The sequence below is a fragment of the Fundulus heteroclitus genome, chromosome 1 (assembly GCF_011125445.2).
Source record: "Fundulus heteroclitus isolate FHET01 chromosome 1, MU-UCD_Fhet_4.1, whole genome shotgun sequence".
In the NCBI taxonomy this organism is placed as follows: Eukaryota; Metazoa; Chordata; class Actinopteri; order Cyprinodontiformes; family Fundulidae; genus Fundulus; species Fundulus heteroclitus.
In genome coordinates, this window is record NC_046361.1 from 32,539,970 (window position 1) to 32,551,346 (window position 11,377).

Here is an 11,377-nt window from a genome sequence, read left to right on the forward strand (position 1 = left end):
TAATGTCCCTTTTCTCCTTATATAGTACCTTACTTATTTTAGCTGTTAGTAGGCTGTATAGAAGAGCTAAAATTAGAACTGCCAAAAAAACAAACAAACAAGCACATTCGAAGTATTAAATGTACTTTTTTTCAATATGTAATCAATACACAGGTCATTTCTGAGCAATCGTAATTGCAGTATCATAGGGTTTGTTTATTTAGTGAGCATAAAAGCCCAGATGCATGGCGGGTGTTTGTATTGTAATGACCTGAAAGTATCATTGTGGAAGGGTAATATAGCGAGGAAATTTAATCTCACCACAATCGATGGGAGTTTATGACGTAATTTATAACTCTATGTGAGTAAAGGTTTGAATTATGATATCAGAATCCCAAACAAGTTTTTTTTTTTTGTCTTCTTTAAAGATTTGAACAGCAACCAGCGGAAAATTATTTACTGGTGTAATCCTCAATTAAAGCTATTTAATTTTCTCCTCTATATTATCTTTTTTATTACGTCATGAGATTCTGAAATATTAGATTAATTATATTAGCTTTTATTAATTATTATTATTATTATTATTATTATTATTATTATTATTATTATTATTATTATTATTATTATTATTATTATTATTATTATTATTATTATTATTATTGGAAGCTCAGACATTTGTCTTCCCAGTAACACTCTCCAGCTCATTTTGGGGGATCCCAATGCATCTCAGGGTCTCCTACTGTCTGCCGTTGCCCAGGAGGCATCTTGATCAGATCCCCAAAACATCTCAACTGACTCCTTTCGATGCACAGGAGCGGTGGCTCCACTTCCAATTCCTCCCGGATGACTACTGTTACTCAAATAGCACTCCACTGACTCGACAAGTAGCCATTCTTGAACGCATTTCTACTGTATGTAGTAATTTTAAATGCCTCAGCTTTCTGTTTATTTGCATCTTTAAAAGTACGTTGATTTAGTTGTATTGCACAAGTAAATAAAAAGAACAAGTGGTTGAGATTTTGTTGAAAACATTCAAGCTAAACTGAGACAAATCGATGTCTCAGTACAATACCCTTAGAAAAATATCTATTAGTACTTTTCAGATGCATGGCAATAATTGTCCCTTCATGAATCAGCACATTTTAATCTAACAAACAAATTTGGGAAATGTAAGTTAGTTAATAAAACACATTGAACGTTATTGTTGTTTGTGGTTAAAATGCAGAATGCAGTGCATAATAACTGCAGTCAATTTTGTCCTTTTACAAAAGTACAAAAACAGAAAACAAAGCAAAAAAAACAAAAAAGCAGACAGTCAGCACAAACTGGCTGCATTTAGTCCTTCTCTCACCAAATCTCAGATTTCCCCATGAGAACCGTATATTCCACTTGAGCTATTCTTTTTTTTTTTCTTTCTCCACTTCATTAAACGATTCTGTGTTAACCTGAAAGCACCAAAACCTCTTTACCTGTAACAGCATTTCAAACGAACAAACAAATGTCATGAAAGGTCTTCCCCCTTGCAGAACAACACTTTTAGCCACAGCAAATCGCACCGCTTACTCACTTAATTAGTCACAGCTAATTACTAACATCAGGAAATTACTCTGCGCATGTGGGAAAAATGAAGGAAGTGTGACACCTTCTGACTCCTTCCCGTATCATTCACTTTTCAGTAGAAGAAGAAAACCTCTTCTCTGGTAGAGAAGAGGGGAGAGCTGACAGACGCAGCTGGAAAGTTTGTGGACAGGTCAGCTCATTATAGTTGATAAAGGGTAATCTCACTTCCTCAGCCCTGCTGATGAGCAATACGCATCAGATTATATTATTGACATCTGTGATGATCCTTTAATTAGTGAAGTTAATTAGTGAGATATGAAGTAATAAACATAATCCTATCCATCTTTTTTTATTTAATCTATAGTAAAGCTTCTTGGACATATCAGGTTTATTGGTGTATTGCTTTAAAAGTTGTTGTTTTTTTGGCAGGATTTTTTTTTTTCTCCCACCTACGTTTTCAAATGACCAAGTTTTATTATCAACAGACTCATTCATTGTTTTTGTTACAAGTTACGCAGCCTCATTTATTTATTTGGTTGGGTGGGGGTGTGGTGGGGGGGTGGACTCACCTGACGGAGGGATGGAGGAAAGTCCTTGCTGACTCACGGTTTGAGGCGACACCTTTTTAAAACGCTGCATTCAGCTGCCACCAAAACAACGCATCCATCCTGCCACGGGAGACGAGCACCGGACACAGCCCCCCGAAGACTAACCAGAAAGATAACCTTAGGATGGATCATTGCATTGCCTTGTTCGCTGCTCTCCTCTTCGGGCTTCTCCGCGCAGCATCTCCTGCGCCTGCCTTTCACCGTGACGCGTGCGCCCAGGTCCGGGACAGAACTCTGGATCTTAATCATTATGCCAAAATTGCATCAGTTAAGGTGAGGCTGTCATTAGATACGAGTAAATATGACAATTAATTGAATTAACTTAATTTAGAAAAGTGTTATATAACTATACTGTTTTAGTTATTGTGGCTGAACTTGTGTCTCCAAATGTTCTGCAGGCGCGAAACGGCTCAACAGATTTCGCACACATTTCCAGCTCCCTCGCCTGGATCGAAGCAAATGACATGTGCGACCCCGGGAGCCTCAAACAAAACTCTTTGGTAACCTAATATAAATATTTAGAATACATGCAATACTGGCACAATCATAAGCAGCGATGGGAACTATTGTAAACTGAATTTAAAGGATGCATTTGCGCTGTTTCCTCTTCAGCCATGCGTCCAGAAGATCTTTGGTGCGCTGACGAGCTACACCTCTGCCGTGAAGATGATTTCTGCATTTGAAAGCTGCTCTGAGCTCACCAGCGCGGTGCAACCAGCGCTGAACGACCTGCACAGAGACATGGCCAAATGTCTCAGGTCACTGGGAGGGACGCATGAGAAGGTGAGCTTCACCACCGGGGTGTGATGGAGTGGAAAAACATAAAACTTGAAGTTGGAGCCTTTCTGATCCTGCTGTTTGTTTCCAACAGGAGCACCATGTGCGCGAAGAGAAGCTCAAGGCTGATGAGCGCTGGAAGGAGCCTTACCTGTGCCGCTACGCCTTGGACCGACTCTTCTCCTTCTCCGTCCTCACCGCCAGAGTCTTTGCTGTTGGTGACCCGGCGCATCACTCGGGGGGCTCGGCTCAGCAATGCGTCTAGGACTTTGTCACATCTGTGCGTCCGCAGCTGATTGGATGATCACATTGATCAGAAGAGTTTTCAACAACAGTGTTTCCACTCCTGTTCGTCCCATGCGTGCATGGAAAATTGTATTTCCAATGGAATTTTCTCATGTATTTATTGACATTATATTTATTCTATTTATTTTGGTATTTATAAAACTCAAATTGGATTGTTTTTGTGGTTTTGTTTGGTGCCTTTATCTTATCAGTAATAAAAAAATATTTATGTTGGAAAATATCCATTTCTCTGTGCTCTTTTTGTGATGTGGCAATCCTTTTATTCTTTCAGAGGAAATATGTTAACTCACAAAGGAATTGTATGAATTTACCTAAAAAAAATAATTTAATGAATGAGTCTGAACAACATGCAGATAGATAGAGATTTCTGAGGGTAAACATTTTATTTTACAAGCTTATCTGCTTAATTTATAACCCGATTTAGACAGATGCCTTTTCACCAGTTGACATCATGATTAACTTAAGTATTATACTATTATTATGAATAAATAATATTATAGTGTGGGCCCGAATATAATTATTTTCGTTATAGTATTTTCTAAAACTGGAAATTAACTTGACCTGCTTGTCTTGCAAGGTGTCGTGGGGTGACTCATTGTAGATTGGTGCTTAATAAATAATTTGAACTGTGTTTTATTGATAGCTGTAGTGATTTTTCTAACAAAAGTTGTTGTTTTTCTTAAGAGCACCAGATGTTTTCTAATGACATGTTATTCCAGATTATCCTTTAAAAAAAGCTAAAAAAAAGAGAATGAATAGATAGATAGATAGATAGATAGATAGATAGATAGATAGATAGATAGATAGATAGATAGATAGATAGATAGATAGATAGATAGATAGATAGATAGATAGATAGATAGATAGATATCTGCTTTATTGTATAGTTTTGAAAATAGTTTTCTGTAGGATTTTTTTCACCTACATCTTTAAATGACCGAGTTTTATCATCAACAGGAGCCATTCCGTGTTTTTGTTACACGTTACGTAATCTGTTTTTTTTTTTTTTTTTTTTTTTGTAACTCACCTGGGCGACTGATGGAGGAAAATCCTTGCTGAGTCAGCGTTTGATGCGTCACCTCTTCAAGTTCAATGCCAGGCACCACCTCTTCAGCTTAAAAGTGCTGCCACCAAAACAACGCATCCATCCTGCCACGGGAGACGAGCACCGGACACAGCCCCCCGAAGACTATCCAGAAAGATAACCTCAATGGATCATTGCATTGCCTTGTTCGCTGCTCTCCTCTTCGGGTTCCTCCACGCAGCATCTGCTGCGCCTGCTTTGCACCACGACGCGTGCGCCCCGCTCCGGGACAGAACTCTGGATCTTAATCATTATGCCAAAATTGCAGCAATAAAGGTGAGGGTGTAAATATGACAATTAATTGACTTAACTCATCTTAGGAAAATGGTATATAATTATACTTTTTTATTATTATTATTACAGCATTCTCATTGCATACATTATTGAACTTGTGTCTCCAAATGTTCTGCAGGCGCGAAACGGCTCAACAGATTTGGCAGACATGTCCAGCTCCCTCGCCTGGATCGAAGCAAATGACATGTGCGACCCCGGGAGCCTCAAACAAAACTCTTTGGTAACCTAATATAAATATTTAGAATACATGCAATACTGGCACAATCACAAGTAGCGATGGGAACTGTTGTAAACTGAATTTAAATGATGCATTTGCGCTGTTTCCTCTTCAGCCATGCGTTCAGAAGATCTTTGGTGCGCTGACGAGCTACACCTCTGCCGTGAAGATGATTTCTGCATTTGAAAGCTGCTCTGAGCTCACCAGCGCGGTGCAGTCAGCGCTAAACAAGCTGCACAGAGACATGGCCAAATGTCTCAGGTCACTGGGAGGGACGCATGAGAAGGTGAGCTTCACCACCGGGGTGTGATGGAGTGGAAAAACAAAACATAAAAATTTGAAGTTGGAGCCTTTCTGATCCTGCTGTTTGTTTCCAACAGGAGCACCATGTGCGCGAAGAGAAGCTCAAGGCGGATGAGCGCTGGAAGGAGTCTTACCTGTGCAGCTACGCCTTGGACCGACTCTTCTCCTTCTCCGTCCTCACCGCCAGAGTCTTTGCTGTTGGTGACCCGGCGCGTCACTCGGGGGGCTCGGCTCAGCAATGCGTCTAGGACTTTTACACATAACTGTGTCCGCAGCTGATTGGATGATCACATTGATCAGAAGAGTGTTCAACAACAGTGTTTAAACTCAAGTTCGTCCAATGCGTGCATGAAAACTTGTATTTCCAATGGATTTTTCTCATGTATTTATTGACATTGTATTTATCCTATTTATTTTGGTATTTATAAAACTCAAATTGGCTTGATTTGTGGTTTTGTTTGGTGCCTTTATCTTATGAATAATAAAAAATATATAATGAATCTCTGTGTACTTTTTTAATAATGCGGTGACCATTGTTTCTGAGAAATGAAGGAATATGCATTCACAAAGGAAACGCATGAATTTACCTGGACTGTGGAACTACCTTTAACAAAATATTGTAATGAATGAGTCTAAACAACATGCCAACACAAGAGGGAAGCTGTTCTTTTCTAAAAAATTTTCCTCCTACTCTCTGGAGATCCACAACTTCCTGCATATTTCCTCCCAGTCAAGCAGACATGCCAATGTTCGCCATTGGAGATTATGCATTAATATCACACTGGTAGTGATCCAAACCAGAAAAAGGAAGGTGTCACGTTCGAAGGGGAAGAGGAAGTAGTAATGACCTCATTGCAGAGCCACTGCTTCAACAAGGAAGTAACTTCCCGGGGAGACTTAGTTTCCAGCATTTATTCAAGCTACATCCCACTCTACCCACAGGAATTCAGGAGGTAAACAAAACTCCCACATTTGCTGTTTGAGACAACCAACCTGTTCTGCAATTTCTCCTTTGACTCAGGAGACTGAAAACATGACGTGATCAAACAAAAATAACAAGATGAAGGGAAAAAAACTTACACAACTCCACAGTTCCCACTCGTTTTGGTCTGGGAACTTGAAGCTCTACGTCTCAACCTGGGCCTTCCCGGCCTGGTTGCTGCTCTTTCTACATCCCCATAAAGCTTCTCAGCTGGAGAAAGCATGAAGCGCTCTCACATTTCCATCCATCCATTTTCTAACACGTCTATCCCTTGTGGGGTCACGAGGGGTGCTGGTGCCTATCTCCAGCTGTCAATGGGCGAGAGGCGGGGTACACCCTGGACAGGTTGCCAGTCTTTAGCAGGGCAACACAGAGACAAACACAATCATTCTCGCACACACTCACACCTAAGGGAAATTTAGAGAGGCCAATTAACCTAACAGTCATGTTTTTGGACTGTGGGAGGAAGCCAGAGTACCCGGAGAGAACCCACGCATGCACAGGGAGAACATGCAAACTCCATGCAGAAAGACCCAGGGTTGGATTTGAACCCAGAACCTTCTTGCTGTTATAACTATGCAGACGACACACAGCTCTACATCACCATGTCACCAGGTGACTATGAACCCATTCAAGCACTGTGTAAATGCTTAGAACAAATCAATGCATGGACATTTTCTTTAATTGAATAAAAACTAAACTGGAGTAATAATTTTTAGGTCGATAGTGGAGCGATCAAAAGTTAGCACACAGCTTCAGTCGCTTCAGCTATTAATCACTGATCAGGCCCAAAATCTGGGTGTAGTGACGGACTCAGACCTGGACCTCCAAAAGCAGCTAAACACAATTACAAAGTTGGCCTTCTATCACCTGAAGAACATTTCCAGGATTAAAGGACTAATGTCTCAGCAGGATCTAGAAAAACTAATCCATGCGTTTATCTTTAGTAGAATTGATTACGGCAACGGTGTTTTCACAGGTCTGCCTAAAAAGTGGATCAGACAGCTGCAGCTGATCCAGAACGCTGCTGCCCGCGTCCTCACTAAGACTAAGAAAGTAGAACACATCACCCCAGTTCTAAAGTCCTTCCATTGGCTCCCTGTATCTCAGAGAATAGACTTTAAAATACTTTTGTTAGTCTATAAATCTCTGAATGGCTTAGCACCTAAATACATTACAGACTTGTTATCAGTGTATCAACCCTCCAGACCACTCAGGTCTTCTGGCTCCAGCCTACTCTGCAGAACCAGAACTAAACAAGGAGAAGCAGCATTTAGTTCCTATGCTCCACTTATCTGGAACAAACTTCCAGAAAACTGTAAAAGTGCTGAAAGCCTGAGTTCCTTTAAATCAAGATTAAAAACACATTTGTTTAGGATTGCCTTCGACTCTTCTAGTTAAACTGTTTTACTGAAACATTAAGTTTGTAGTCCAACTGTTTTTAAAATCATTAATATTTGCTTTTACTTTCCATTTTCCCCATGTTTAATTTTGTTTCAGTTTTGCTACATTTTATTCCAACTTGCTTTTTGTCATGATTTGTCTTGAATGAACCCAGAACACACACACACAGCTGGTTTCCAGAGTTTATTGAAGCTGCAAGAAGTGGATGATGAAAGCCAGTCATTTACCAGATGGAGGTTGCAGGAACTGGCAGACACAGGACACAAGCAGGACCAGGACCAGGACAGGCATGATATTCAGAGGACTGGAGACGAACTGGGAACCATAGACAAACTGAGGTGGGTTTATATGGTGGAGTGAGCAGGTGGAATGAGTCCATGGTGATTGCAGTCCTGACAGGTGTTCCTAATCAGGACTGCACTGGAGACGGAGCGAGAAATGTTTAGTATGCAGCCATCAGGCTGCATCTTGACACTTTTATTCTGTTTTTATTTTCCTATGTTCTAATAATGCAAAGCACTTTGCCTTGTCCTTGTACTGAAATGTGCTATACAAATAAATGTGTCTTGCCTTGCCCAATACGATTCTTGTTCAGGAGAGGCTTGAAACTATATTATGCAAAGAGGAAGCCATATTTCAATTATAACAGTAATCCTGATGAATTTAGAGAAAGAGAGAAGCCATTGCCAACATGAGCTCATCTCACAGAAACACAGAAGCAAAACATGTTCTCCGGTCAAATGAGGACAATTTTATTTGTTGAGAGAAAGAAAGGAAGTCAGGTTCTGCTAAACATGAAAAAAATGTCAACAAGGCTGTTATCAGCAAAAGGTGTACACTGACTGATATTAGTCCTTATGGTAGAGATTGTTTATTTTTGTACAAAACAAGAATGATTGAAATTTTGAATTTTGGCTTCAAAAAAGTGATTGTCCTGTGTCCACTTGTCTCCAAATGAGATGCGTTCAAGCAAACTTATTTTTTTAAAAGCACAATCAGGTTGAATTAAAGACAAAAAAAATCAGTTGTACAGATTTTTGTTTTTTATTTGCATAAAATCATTTCCAATTTCCATGAAAACACTCTTTATACATGTTGAAAATGAATGATTGACTCAAGGCTTTATTTAAAACATGTTCATGCAATGCATTAAAGTGCACGCACGTCCACAAATATCTAACAAAAGCGTGCTTCAGTGGTGCAGTGGTTAGCGCACACGACCCATGTGATCCATGTACGGAGGCCTTAGTCCTCGACGTGGCTGACCCGGGTTTGACTCTGACCTGTCGTCCTTTGCCACATGTCTCTCCCCCTCTCTCGTACCCCCTTTCCTGTCCACCCTCTGTACAAAAAACGAGCCACTAGTGTTGTAAAAACCTAAAAAAATATACATATATAACATGTCCAAAAAGGATGAGGAAGAAGCACAATCTTATTTAATCCCATGCTTTTCATTATGAACTCCAGTCGCTAATGGGTCTGCTGGAGTGTCGTCCTGTTAAAAAGGGAGTTATGCCTTTCCACTGTCGCCACATGCTTACTGGATGAGGGATTGCTGAAAAGTCAATGGCCCAATATAACTTGGGGATTCCTAAGATATAGATGCTTTGAGCAATTAGCAATATAAACAGAATTTTACTGTTTTACATTTAGGATCTGCTTGGTCTGTATAATTAAATCTGTCTATACGATAGGACTAGATTAATGTGAATTTGACTTATTATATATATATATATATGATTGGAAATTAACTGGTTCTATTTAACTTTTAAATTGCCTTGAGATGACATTTGTTGTAAAACATTGTTGCTACGTCAATAAAACTGCACTGAACTGAATAAAAGTTTATATAAAAAATGCAGGAGTCAGCAAGCCTGTGGTCCTGGAAATGTAAATAAGCGATCATTACAGTTCCTACATGACATCATTGATCTCTTACGGCACTTCCTTATTTCATTTTTTTTTTCACATGTTACTGGGAAACAATTTCCTCACTGTGCCGGTAACAGCATGTTTTCTTCTTTGTGGATTCTTCTTTCACAGCTCCATGTTCCTTTATTATAGCCTTAAACTTCTTTATCTTTGTTTTATTTTGAGGAATGAGTTCGCGCATTGTCGCTTTTCTGCTCAAATGAAAGTAACCGCCCTGTGCTGATAGTAGCTCAGCATTCATAGTATATGCTAATTTTACAAGATCCCTGTTGTTTATTATGTTTCTGCTTTTCAGAAAAAAAGGGGAAAAAACAGCTGTTGTATGATATCAGCTGGTGATGTAATCTTATCAGCAGTATTTTGGAAAATATCTTCTGTTTACTGGAAACGTTATTGTTGACTGTGCACTTTGCTGATTCTTTAATATGATGATGATGTCAGTTAGTAAAGAAGTTTGGGGGGTTTTCTGGATGCAAAAACAACTAATATTTCATGCTTTAACTTTGTATATTCAAAGTTGCTGTCTTTACATTTTAATTTCTTTATGATCGTACAGTGTTTTATGCTAGGGAGCATTTCTGCTCTTAGCCTGCACTGCATGTCAGGATGGCTGAATTCTGACTCAACACGATGAGGCGGGTTCTTGTTGTGTTTATTTTATCACATTTACTTTTAATTGCATGAGAAAACAACATTTTCATCAGTGCTACTGTTACCAAACTATGCACCAGAGCAGGTCTCACTGACATCTTGGTGACCCACCCATACAAACCCCCCCTCCATCCACTACACGCCGCCTGCACCGTCCTCTCCTCCTCTGAAAGCTGCTTTGGATGTTTCACAATAAGTACTAAAACTCATTCACCTTGAATACCTTCACTGTCCCGCCTGTCTTCCTTTCATTGTGTCCGTATTTAACAGCGTTTCATTCCTCTTCTTTCCTGGGCGTACCCTTCACCTCTCTAGATTTTGTTCTGCCCACACCCTACTCTTACAATCTTATTAGCACATATCAGGTATGTTAGGTCAATAAAGGTAAAATTTAAGCCCATTAAATTCCTGCCCTGTGGGTGGGAGAATCTGTTAACAGGAGAACCATTAGCCCTGCAAAAACGGACCTAGAAATAAGTAAAATATTCTTTAAAATGAATGTATTTGTCCTTGATTTGAGCAGGTAAATAAGATGGAATAAGATGTTTGCACTTAAAATAGGAACAATTCATCTTCATCACCTTATTTCAAGTGCAGGATGTCTAAATATCTTATTTTAGGGGTCAAAATACTCATTCCATTGGCAGATAATATTATTTACCTGCTCAAATCAAGGATAAATATTTACTTATTTTAGATCTGTTTTTGCAGTGTAGCCCTGCACTCTTCAAGTTTGGGATTAGTGGAAGCAGAGGCAAAAAGAAAGCCATTGTTGAATAAACCCAAAAGGAGTCTATCTGGTTATTTACCACACGCCATGCAGATAATGCAGCATGCATGTAAATGAAGGTGATTTCATCAGATAAGATCAAACCTGAACCTCTGGGCCTAAAATTAAGATTGCATATAACGCTGAACATACCATCTCCGCCATGAAACACGGTTGTACCAACATCATTACATGGGGTGCTTCTGGAGCAGCGAGAGGCACGATGGATCCATTGATAAGAAGACTGATCAAGGTAAAGATGGAGCTGCAAAAGACTTGAGATTGGTGTTGATGTTCACCTCCCAGCTGCACATGAACCCCAAACACACAGCCAGGGCTATAAATGAAGTTTAATCCAAAATTAAATATTTTTTTTTCTATTTTTTTTCTGTTTGCAAAACTTTGAAATTTAAATATCCCATATGACCGGGCTATTTTACAAAGAAGTATCCAGATGTGCACAGCTGATAGTGCCATTCCCCAGAAGACTTACAGGTGTTTCCAAAAGCAC

General features: G+C 39.5%; 1 long non-coding RNA gene across 1 annotated transcript; it reads left to right on the forward strand.

The window, feature by feature from the left end:
- The first annotated feature begins 4,520 nt into the window (after positions 1–4,520).
- LOC118563222 lies at positions 4,521–5,018 on the forward strand. The gene is made up of 3 exons (XR_004931113.1): positions 4,521–4,590; positions 4,727–4,828; positions 4,941–5,018. It is a non-coding gene; the product is annotated as an uncharacterized LOC118563222 (long non-coding RNA).
- The last annotated feature ends 6,359 nt before the right edge of the window (positions 5,019–11,377 follow it).